General features: G+C 34.3%; 1 long non-coding RNA gene across 1 annotated transcript; it reads right to left on the bottom strand.

Moving 5' to 3' along the window:
- Positions 1–5486: 5486 nt before the first annotated feature.
- Positions 5487–9838, bottom strand: LOC123713556. Its single transcript, XR_006754208.1, has 3 exons — positions 9706–9838; positions 6990–7150; positions 5487–6033 (listed from the first exon to the last, which is right to left on the bottom strand). It is a non-coding gene; the product is annotated as an uncharacterized LOC123713556 (long non-coding RNA).
- Positions 9839–11745: the final 1907 nt, after the last annotated feature.

Genomic DNA, 11745 nt, shown 5'->3' with positions numbered 1-11745 from the left:
ACAATAGCAATATTCTTGACGATCAGAAGACTATATATTTACAAAACAAATCAATCGAAGGGGAAGCAAAACACTTCCGTCGCGTCCAATTACCCGAATGACAAAAAAACACAGGTGAACGAAAATCAGCACGCAATATCTCGTCCCGTCAAAATGGCATTAGGTGATGTAGTCAGAACACATATACATATGCATATGGATATTTTTGACGACGCACACGTCAAATTGACTTGCCTTGTCAAATTTGACTAATGCGTTTCACGTTTCAGCGTGAAAGCGAATGACCAAAAACAAAACAATCGTATCTATCATGTACATACATATTTTACTGCATAACATTATTTATTTTTAATTGTACGCGATTTTACTAAACAAACCGTTAGGCCTGTTATAAACATATGTTGTATGTTATTGATCACTGCCCTAATTAGTAATCATTATAGTGAACACAGATTAAGAACGGATTTCAAGATACGCTTACTAGTCAGAAACAAATTACAATTTAGGCGTAACCCAGAAATATCCAGGTCGAGATAGGATTCGGTAAACGTAACAGAAGTGCTGACTCAGCCAGCTAATGACACACCTGAGCCACAGGATGATCGCTACAGTACCTCGATAGGGTGTATGTTTATTACTTAAGACTAAGTAGGGCTTGTCTCAAATACTCTTCAATCGAAAGTTGTTTTTTTAACATGGGGCAGTAGTGTCACCTGATGATAAGTGATACCGCTGCCCATAGACACACAAGGCCAGAAGACTTGCAAGTGCGTTACCGGCCTTTTAAGAATTGATACGCTCTTTTCTTGAAGGACCCTAAGTTGAATTGGTTCGAAAAAACTGATGTTTTTGAACACTCTCCATGATAAATGCGGTAGAAGATGCTGAGAGACCTCACATCTTTACGTAACGTCAAGGGAACACGCCGCACGAAAACTGACATCTGATTCGAACCGCTTTACGTTGAATACGCAAAGAGCTGGTATTGAAAAGCTCCCGTCCAGAGGTGAGACCATTACTCTATGTAGGGCAAAATTTGCACTTTATGGTTGCCCAATCGCCCGAAGTAGTACCATCTCGCTCCTCGCTTCTAAACGTCTTCGATGCTAATTAAGGCTTCCCTTCCATATGACCGCGAAACTAAACGTCATTGGATATTTCAACGCCCAGTATTCAGATTTACTAACGGCTTAAGGCACAGCTTTCCATCGAATATAATAAATATAGTTATAGTATCTAGTATATTTTTGAATATTATTTACCAAATATAGTTTTATAAACGTTTTAATTCACTGTGTAATTTATTCTGCGATGTTCTGATTACCTTATTCGTGTATAGAGCCTCGACTTGTGTATTCCATACATGCCTTTACGTTGTAACTAAACAATCTTATTTATAGTCAATAAGTTGTAAATGTTATATGTAAGAAAAAAAATATGCTGCCAATTCATTGATTTGAATTTTGTATAAAAATATTCCGTTTTAGCCTACTTTTTACCATCTCTATTTACAGACACCCGTGTAAACCTTACGCCAGCCAATCGACTTCATCTGCACACTCTTCCTCCGAGAGTAACAGTTTCCCCTAATCTGTGCCCCCTTTAGAAGCAGTAGTCTTGGCCTAGCTCCATCCTTAGGGCTTCTAGACGTCAACTGTGTACAAACGGAACCTTTTCTCGTAAGCGTGATACCTGAAGACGTGTGTCAAGCACAGGCTGAACCATCAAAGAAATAGGTGTTATCAGAAAGCAGCGTTATTTGGATTGACCTATAACCGTTGTTATACAACTGTGATATTCTGTATTTAAAAAAAGCAACTGTAAAATTGTATTTCGAATACTACAAAACGAGATTAGATAAATAATTTTACAATTCTCACACGTCTGTATATTTGATGTTAAATTCATGTATTGAATAAATATAAATTGCGGTGGTAATGTAGGTCGCTTTGACGCGATCCAATAGTAGAGAATAAAATGTATATTTTCAGTGTCTCTCGAGATCACACAAATCATTTTCTCATTTTCCGCTGGTATTACATGGCCTACTAGATTTCGCATTCGTAGTTTATATTGGTATTGAAACACGCAATTTGGAGATTTTGGACTTTTCATTACCATAGCTAATTAGAGCCAAACTTATGCCACCATCTATGGACTAGTCATTACAATTTTTCTAAAAAAGATTCCAGAAACTTCCACGAAGGTGGCAGTGCTCGTGTCTCGGAGGTACATACGTAAACATGTCGCTTCTACGCCTTGTCATAATCCGCTCATTTTCGACATACACCGAGGTGGGAAGTGTTTAATGTCGTAATAGCAGGGTTACCTAGTCTTCTTTTAAGCCGCGCTGGTAACACCTCTGCTCGACCTCACTACACCCCTAGCTGATCCAGCTGATGTTGCCCTCTGATGCCATATAGCAACCGTTTAACTGCCCATCCACAGAATTGGCGAGTCACTCTGCCAATTTTTATTTTTATGAATACTTTAAATTTAGAAATGGTTGGAATTTTTCCACAAATGTACGGACTTTTTAACAAATAAGAATTATAAGGAAAAGTCGCAAAACGAATTTTCATTTAGATCATAAAGATTTATCAGATCTGCACTAAATTTAATAACGTTGATAAATCGTTTGGACTTGTCAAACGCACGCCATTATTTTTGTGAATGACCCCTGCATGCTATAATGTTTCCGCGTGAGTTCACGTCTTAGGATAAAGAAAGGATCCTTTATAAATGCTAAAATATTTTAATTCCATATTCAGTAATATTCAATAATAATTTCATATTTATTTTAGATTATATCCATATGCAGTTTTAGTTGGAGTTAGTAAATTCGGTCTTAATTGCAAGCTTAGTATAAGTTAGTAATTTAATTTTAAATTTAAATTAACCCATTTGGAATCAGTTCTTACAGAATACGGAAAGAAATCTTGAGAATTTGTTAAAAGCGTTTGATTATAACAAATAAACATCAAAATTTCAGCCATATAAAATTTATGTTGTTGCGAACAATTCAATAAAAAACTTTATTATTTTAAGTGTTTTTGAAGGTTGTTAATTTTCTAACTATTTACAGTAATATTTGTATTGATAATTTTAAATAAATAAAATAAAATCATGTTATCTTGTAGCATTGCATCGCTGGGTATTTCAAATGAGTATTTTGTATTATTTTGATAAAAAATAGAAATATTTGAACAACTTTGAAAAAATTTAGTTATTAGTAGATACAGCAAAGAAAGAATACAATGTAATTATTAAAATTTTAGATTAAAAATCCATTGTTATAAAAATCGATCCATTTACTTAATTCTTATATAAGAAATATTAAATAAGACACTATTTTTTAAACAGTAATAAACGCAAGGAGTTGACGAGTCTTGATTATTGGGTTGGATTCCCAGTCGGAAATTAAATTTAATTTGTTACCGTTTTTGGTGGGCTGTTTTTTTTTGTATGGAATATCGTTGTCGGCCTTAACGGCACCTTCCGCAACGGGCCGCGCGTGCTGCTGTCGGTAAGTTTGTAAATCGTAGTACAGTACATATTTTCACGATGTACTCTGAGGAAGAAATACCGTTCTTAGTGTTACTATTAAAACGAAAAAGGATTCATTTTGTCAGCCCAGAAGGACTCTGTTTGTCAGAAACAAATAGAGGCGAGAGTGGACAAAAGGCCTTCTTGCAAACGGTGGCTATGTGCTTAAAGTGCTGCCGCTATCGTTTTAAAGAGTGGCGTCATCGGCATAGTGGGTTGTTGCTGGTGAACAACGTGAACAGGAGGGGCGGGAGGACTGAGCCTTGAGGGGCTCCGACCCTCTACACGATACCGCTTCGAGCGGTCGCACAAGAAGTCTTGCACGATGCGCACGGGTCTTAGTGGAACTTGAAGGTGGTAGAGCTTATGAACTAAGCCATTGTTATCTTCACGAACGCTTTCGCGCAGATGAGTGCAACCGTGGCTATCGGTTTCAGGGAGCTATTCATCCCGGGAGGGATGCGCTCTGAGCACCTTGCAATAGTTTCAAGTTCAAACGTTTTCCCTAGCAATTTGTATAGTTTACAACGCGTATACTATTCGAACGATGTTCGTGTTTTCGTATATGTAGTTCCAAATACGCCAGCAGAGCGCTTCTTAAATTTTCCATACTTAAAAATCTTTTGTAATTTGTTCGATTTACGTATTCGTTCTAAGGCTTCAGTTAAGATCAGTCGAATGCCTGGAGCGACCTCTAAAGCTACTTGTGTGAGCTTAAACATTTTTTCATCCCAAAGAACATAGCATTCAGTAGTTAGTCACCCCTATATTGCAGCTGGACACCGTCGTTGTAAATCACTTCTTTAAATATAACTATTCTTTGTCTGAGAAGGTTTAAATTATTTATATTGGCCAACTAATAGTCAACAATTAAAGAAGCCTCCAGTCTCCAGTCTTTTTATAAAGGATATGACTTATCAAGCCGATGATGATGAAAGTATCGTACAACATTTTAAGATTATAATTCATAAGGTTGAATATGGAGAATATAGTATTGTCTTTGGTTGACATAGCTTTTACACATTGAAAGAAAACATTTTTTTAACCGGATTAAAGCTATTTATATTATTATAAACTTATAATTATTTACATAATTTTAAATTTTCCGACGTTTCGCGTGCTTGACAGCGTGCGTGGTCACGGTGACTGAAGACAAAAGGTGTTGAATGTCAAAAGTATCACAGCTGTAGAGAAATTTGTGTTATCTTTATTTATCCGAATTTCTGCAAAAACTCGTCATCTTTTAGTCGATACCAATTCCAAAATAATTATAAGTTTATAATAATATAAATATATAAATCTTTAATCCGGTTAAAAAATTGTTTTCTTTCTATAGAGAATATTTTAATTATAAAATTAAATAATTCAAATAAAATAATGCTACCAATTAAAAAAATATATTGAAAATCTCGTTCCATTTAATAAGTCCAAAATAAGCGTTAGGAATTACAGTATTGTCAAAATATAATTACCTATTGTTCTGAGCTGATTTTGTTCACCATCTATTTGTAAATTGCCAACAAAAACTCGACGGTATCTGTTTGGACAGACACATTATACCGTCAGATACTTTCATATAAATGAATTGATCAATTTAACGTATGCAATCTGGGCCCAAGGTTTATTATTATTTTTTGTAAATAGCTCCTTTTACCTTAATAAAAATATTTATTATTTTGCTTCCAGCTTGATGTTTAAATTTTTTCCGAGCACACACTATATTTCATGAAAATTGCGCGGCAGTAGAGCCTCTGACGTCGTAAGGGCTGGACGTATGTATCCCTTAGAAAATAAACTTTTACCATGAACGGACTTTCATGATACCAGTCTTATGTATTAATTAAATACTATTTAATACCTGTGATTCATTAAAACGAATGTTTAATACGCGTTTGTCGAAACACGATTAAAAATCATGTAAATAATAAAAAAACAGTGCGGAGTGGTGTACTAATTAAATAATTTTATTAAAAATTACTTTTCGTGATATTTTTTTTAAACAAAGTTATTTGGTGTAAGTATTTACTATATACATAACACGTATATTATATTATCGGTATTAACAGATATTTAACCGACTTCATAAACCAAAAGAAACTGTTTAAAATTCTGGTTCACTTTTTTATCATTAAAACCTTTCTTGGTCTTGGATATATTTGAAGTACGAAAACCTTATTGAGAAGTATATAATATAAAAATCTAAATACAAAAATAAGATTATACAAAACTTGGAAATTAAAATAACTGGAGGAGAGTTAACATCCTTGATTTGAAAATTTTGAACTAAGCCATTTATTGAATGTATTAAACTTAAACTTAAAAATTAAAACAGTCGCGTTCAATTAAAAACGATTTTAAATAGAACTTAAATAATAAGACTAGTTACTAATAATAGTGACATTAATTATAATTTTCTTAAGATTAATTAAAGCTAAGTTTTCATTTCATGTACATCCAGGGCCGACCTTTTTCAATTTCTCCATGTATCTGTGAAAATTATTTAATAATATGAAAATTATTGCTATTTAAATTTTTAATTACAAATAATTTTTTGTCTCCTTGACAGGTTGTCAGGTCTTGTATGTCGTGGATAATAAAGCAAGTTGATATGATTGAGTTCTTGTTACTTATAGGCACATTTACACATAATTCATTTGTTTTAACCGAAGAACGGGAATCGTCACTTTTTCCGTTTCTTTTAGCCATATTGAATAGTCTTGTGTGTTTTCAAACTGAATTATTATTACGCTGGAAATTGAATCTAGAAATAGAAAGTAAGGGCTTTGCGATTTTATAACAAAAACAGTTTCATTGGTATATAAACGGTAAAAATCTTAGTCCTAGGGATACGACAGGTATCTCATAACAGGGGTTATAGAACATTAAATGACATTGAATGAAATGGGTAGGCCCTAGGTAGGAAGAGGAAGAGAATTGAGAAGATTTTGAAAATTACTATTTATATGTTTATTAATTATGAAGGATTTCAGTATACGCACTGTGCTACCATTCTACGGCCCATTTTAAAGGTTGAAGAAATAAAAAGAGACAGAGTTTGTATAAACGCAGGAGCCTTTTAGTTTCTCTTCATCATTATTCTAGAACCCGTCGGGAGACTGAAGGCGATGTATTTTCGAGCTTTCAAAGTAACACGATACATTGGTGATATCCGTCACATGTAGCCTCATGAGGAAGATCTTATTATTTAGATCCTTTCACTTTATCCGTTAATTATTTTTATATCAATAATTCAGTGGCTCTCGAACTCTTCAGTTCAGGCCTTATAGACAAGTAGGTGATAATTGTACGTAAGTACACGTTGTCGATTTTAGGATCTACGACATCTTGGTTTCCTTGCTTTTTTCTTCACCGTGCGGGCATTTTACCGATTTAGCTCGTTCGTATATTTTTATATACATTAAACGCTTATAAAAAATACTTACTCTTTACAAGTAATGCATGGACCCCACGGGGCTCTTACTTCTTTCTCAGGACAGCTACTTACATTCCAAATAAAACTGTGGTCCGTTTTAGTATTTGGAGCGTGTATGAAGCCACCTTCGTCTTCATAATCATCGCTTTCACGGGGATCCCGTTTTAAACTCTAGTATAAAAAAATTAAGTATGTTAGTTTAAAAAAGTATTCACTAAAATATACAATATAATATATCTCATATATTATATTGTCACTCTACTGGGTTGGGGAAAATTAAATATCTAAATCTATATATATATAATAATCCCCATTTCCCTTGGTCACGGAATCACGCGTGAACGGCTGGACTGATTTCGCTAATTATTTTGTTGTGTTTGTTATTGACAGGAGCAGGTTCTTATGCAAATAAGAAAATGACGCGGAAAATTTGATAATTTAAGAATACTTTTGTTACGATAGCAATTTTTTTCAGTGAATAGCGCCTTTATAATTCAAACTTTTTTCATGTAACCTTATAGCGTTTGACATAACATTGACAGAATGCGTGCTGCAAATATCGTCATAGAGGAAGTAAGAAAATTGAATATCGTTTAATAAAAATGCTTCGATTGAAGTTATTGTATTGATAAAATACATATAAAATAATTACAGTCGCTAATTGTTTGTGGCATGAATCTTGAAGATCCATGTTTTTTTTCATGGCCAGTTATATGTCACCTATTCCCATGTCGGAATAACAACAAAACTATTCATATACGCGCCAGAAAAACAAACAAAGAATGTTGTATTTCATTAAGCCTTTTTAGGTTATTATACCAATTCGAAATCAATATTCATAGTTAAGATAGGACATCTGTCGGGTCCGCTTGTATATATGGGCGTTGACACCCCTATGTTAAAACACAACACTTTTTTTACGTACGTAACGCCAAGTCTTCTTTCAACTTCGAGATTTTATAGCCACTATTATTATACAGATAAGGTTTAATTTCTGTTTATTTGACGCATACGTTGAATAAATATTGATCTTTGAGCCTTCTGTATTTATTTCTCGATAAGCATAATCGACAGTTATTTTCTCAAACAGTGCTACGCTACAAGACATGCTTAACGAATTGGTTTGCGCAAGTAAATGCATACAAAGAACGACCAGTTCTTGTCAATGCCACCCACGTCTCCTGAATATGTGCAGAACTACATAACCAGCAAATATCGTTTAGCCAAAATCGACATGTGGACGAAACAAAAAGACGAGTAAAGTTAGCATGGAACAAATTTTGGGCATTAAAAGAAGTTCTGAAATCCGAATTTAGCTTAACTATGAAAAGAACAGTCATTGACACATGCATACTTCCATGTCTGTCATATGGATGTCAAACGTGGATTTTAATAAGGCGTTAATAAATAAGATTGGAGTATGCCAAATGGCATATGTAGCGCTCCGCTCGATTCTTCAATTGCAACTAAAAGACAAGTTAAAAAACGATGTGATACGAAGCCGTACAAAAATAAAAGACGTAATATATACAAAAAAGTTAAAATGGGCCGGTCTCATTGGCCGCATTCGCGATGGCTATTGGGTCAAAAAGACCCTTAATTCGAATGACCCACTGGGAAGAAAAAATACAGGATACCCAGCAAAAACTTTGGAAGACGAAATAAAATGGTTAGGTTAGTGGGAAGCATTTGGAGAAGGCTTTTACTCCGTCAGAGGTCGAGTACAAAGAGTACTAAAAACATATCTGACATAGACTTAGTGTATCAATAGTGTACTCGAATAAAGGCTTTTTTATTTAGGCATAATCGAGTTGAGCGGAACTAAGACTTTAACGTTGGCTTCATGTGAAGCCTGCGAAGTGGAAGGAGCTAGGCTGGCCTAATTAGACAGCCCTTAACCTACGATGGGCCAAATGTGCGTTTAAGTGCTGAAACTGAGTCGCCCTTAGTACTAAAACTACTAAGGTAGGATTCAGAAAGGAGACCGCGTTACGTTTGACTCCTGAAGGTGAAAAAGTATTAAGACTTGACTTACGCAAGTAATAGTTCGCGTGCCTCTGTTTCTGACCCTTTGATAAAAATATATTTATAATCTATAATCTAAAGAAATTGTATAATGTATAAATAAAATACCTACTGTATTTTATAATAACACTTAGTTAATGTTTAATGTGATTACTGTTTGTATATTAGCTGAGGATGTAACTCTCATCTTTGAAATCGTGCGTTCTAGGCTCGGCTAACCAATGGGTGTGCGTATTTAAATTAGTATGGTAAGGACTTTTAATTTGATAAGAAAAAGGTGATCAGCCTTCTGTGCCTGACGCACGTCGTCCACTTGTTGGGTCTAAGGCAAGCCCGTTTCCTCACAATGTTTTTCTTCACCATTCGAGCGAATGCTAAATGCGCACATAGAAAGAAAGAACATTGGTGCATAGCCGGGTATGAGAGACGCACGCTGAAGCCACTAGGCCAACACTGCTTAGTAATATTGCTATTGCACTGCTTGATAGTCAAAGAAATATCATACAAATACCTTTAATCTGAGGCCCAAATTGTTTAATACTCTTTTATGAGTAAAACAATCAAATGTCCAAAAAATTAATTACAAATTAATAAAAAGAAAATTAAGACGAATTTTAACAGTTTGGTCTATGAAGCAGTGTACACTTTAATATTAGATTTTTATTATAGTATGTTACTGTAATAAGACAATAACTACTCACTGCGATATTTTTTTTCAAGTTTGCTTCATTTTGTCTTTCATAAATACTTTGACATTCAATTTGAATAAAATGTATGATAACAAGATACACGAGGTACTTCTCCATTTCGCTTATGTTTAGTACGGCGTTGATAACAGTATAGATAATAATTAACATAGGTTGACCTAAGAATAATGAGCGGGACATAATACTTTGTGGTCTGGTTCTCTTGCGGTTAGTTAAGCCAAAAGTTGACGTTTATAATCTCTTACAGGCAATTGAATATGATACATTTCGTACTTTGAGAAGGTAATCGTGATTGGCAACACCGAAGACCAAAGACACGTCGTCCTTAAAACTTTACACAGTTGTTAAAGAAGCCCAGAACCGAAATTGGCGGTTATAAATGGCGCCAGATCTTACTGTACATCAGAAGACGACAGAGAGAGAAAGAGAATGGATTTTAAATAAACTTATAAAACTGCATTTTATGAAATGGAATTGGTCTAAAACTGAACTGTCAGATGTTTGACAGTTCAAACGAAGGGCTTTAACATATAACGTATAGGTTATGAAACGATTTCTATTCAAACATTGTGTGTGCTTCCGTTTAGTTCAATGGCTGACAAGAGGCCTTTTTTCATACAAAAATATATTGTTACTCTATTACGTTAACTTTTTAATTTTACTTACATGCTAATTTGTGGTTTTATGTTTCATAGGTAGGTCATGAGACATTATATTATTATTTGTATATAAGTGCTCACAGTTCAGCAGTACTTTATTTAACTAAAGTTTTATATGGCTATTTTCATAATATTGTCAAAGGCTTTAACTTTTCTCGACCATTGTTGTCGCAACAGTATACATACAATTTAAGGAAAATAGAAAACAATATAGGCTGATATAGTTTCCAAGGAAGTGGTTTCCCGTTTTTAATAAAATCATATCAGTGAGAGCAAGACCGAGACAGTTTCACTCCAAAAATCTAGAGTTGGAAAAGAATGTTGCTATTTCCATTTAACTATGTTCGCATACATCGTTAAAGTAGAGACAAAGTCTGATTTTCTGAAAATCGCTAATTTAATCTTTATATTACGAGTATGAATTATAAAAATATGTTTATTATTGTCTAATGTCACCATAGATTGAAAATCGTGAATAATTGCACACAGCGGAGTCATGTCCATGACTATTTTTTTTTCAGAAATAAACAAAGGCTATATTGATTTATTTTTAAGTAAGGAAAGAAAACTCACTTCCATAGAGCATACAAACAAAATAAGCCCTCGAAATTTCTTTAGACCATTCATTCATTAGCATTTGTTCACTCTATTTATGTCGCACGATACTGTAGACTTCATAAAAAAGAATGTGTTACATATTACTAGACTATATAGCACGGCCAATAGACCCAAGGCAAGGTAACGAATTATAATTTTCCCATAAATTAATTATTGCATAATATAATCTGTTTTTCAGATCCGTACTTTGCCAGTTGCGTGATGGGGAATAGTACACATATGTATTAATAATAATAATCAATGGCGCTACAACCTTTTAGGTCTGGGCCTCAGATTTCTGTATCGGTTTGATGATCGTTTGTGAATTGAATAGGCAAGTAGGTGATCAGCCTTCTGTGCCTGACACACACCATAGACTTTTTGGGTCTAAGGCAAGCCGGTTTCCCCACGATTTTCCTTCACCGTTCGAGCTAATGTTAAATGTGCACATATAAAGAAAATCCATTGGTACATAGCCGGGGATCGAAACTACGACCTCAGGGATGAGAGTCGCACGCTGAAGCCACTAAGCCAACACTGCTCGCAGTACACATACGTACTTTCAGTTAAATGTCGGTTTTTGTAATAAAGTGATTACTATAATTCATATTGGTTTTAAAAGTATCATCAGTCAAAAAAGCTAGTCTTGGCTTACAATTAAACAAAAAAATTGGCAATTAAAAAGAGTGGTGGAGAGTTTATTGCCAGTTCTTCTCTTCCGTTCTACAATCCTGATTTTTATCAGGCAGTAAATGTAAAATTAGAAGCATTTACATAT

Source organism: Pieris brassicae, chromosome 1 (assembly GCF_905147105.1).
Source record: "Pieris brassicae chromosome 1, ilPieBrab1.1, whole genome shotgun sequence".
NCBI lineage: Eukaryota > Metazoa > Arthropoda > Insecta > Lepidoptera > Pieridae > Pieris > Pieris brassicae.
This window is presented reverse-complemented; position numbering and strand designations above follow the sequence as displayed.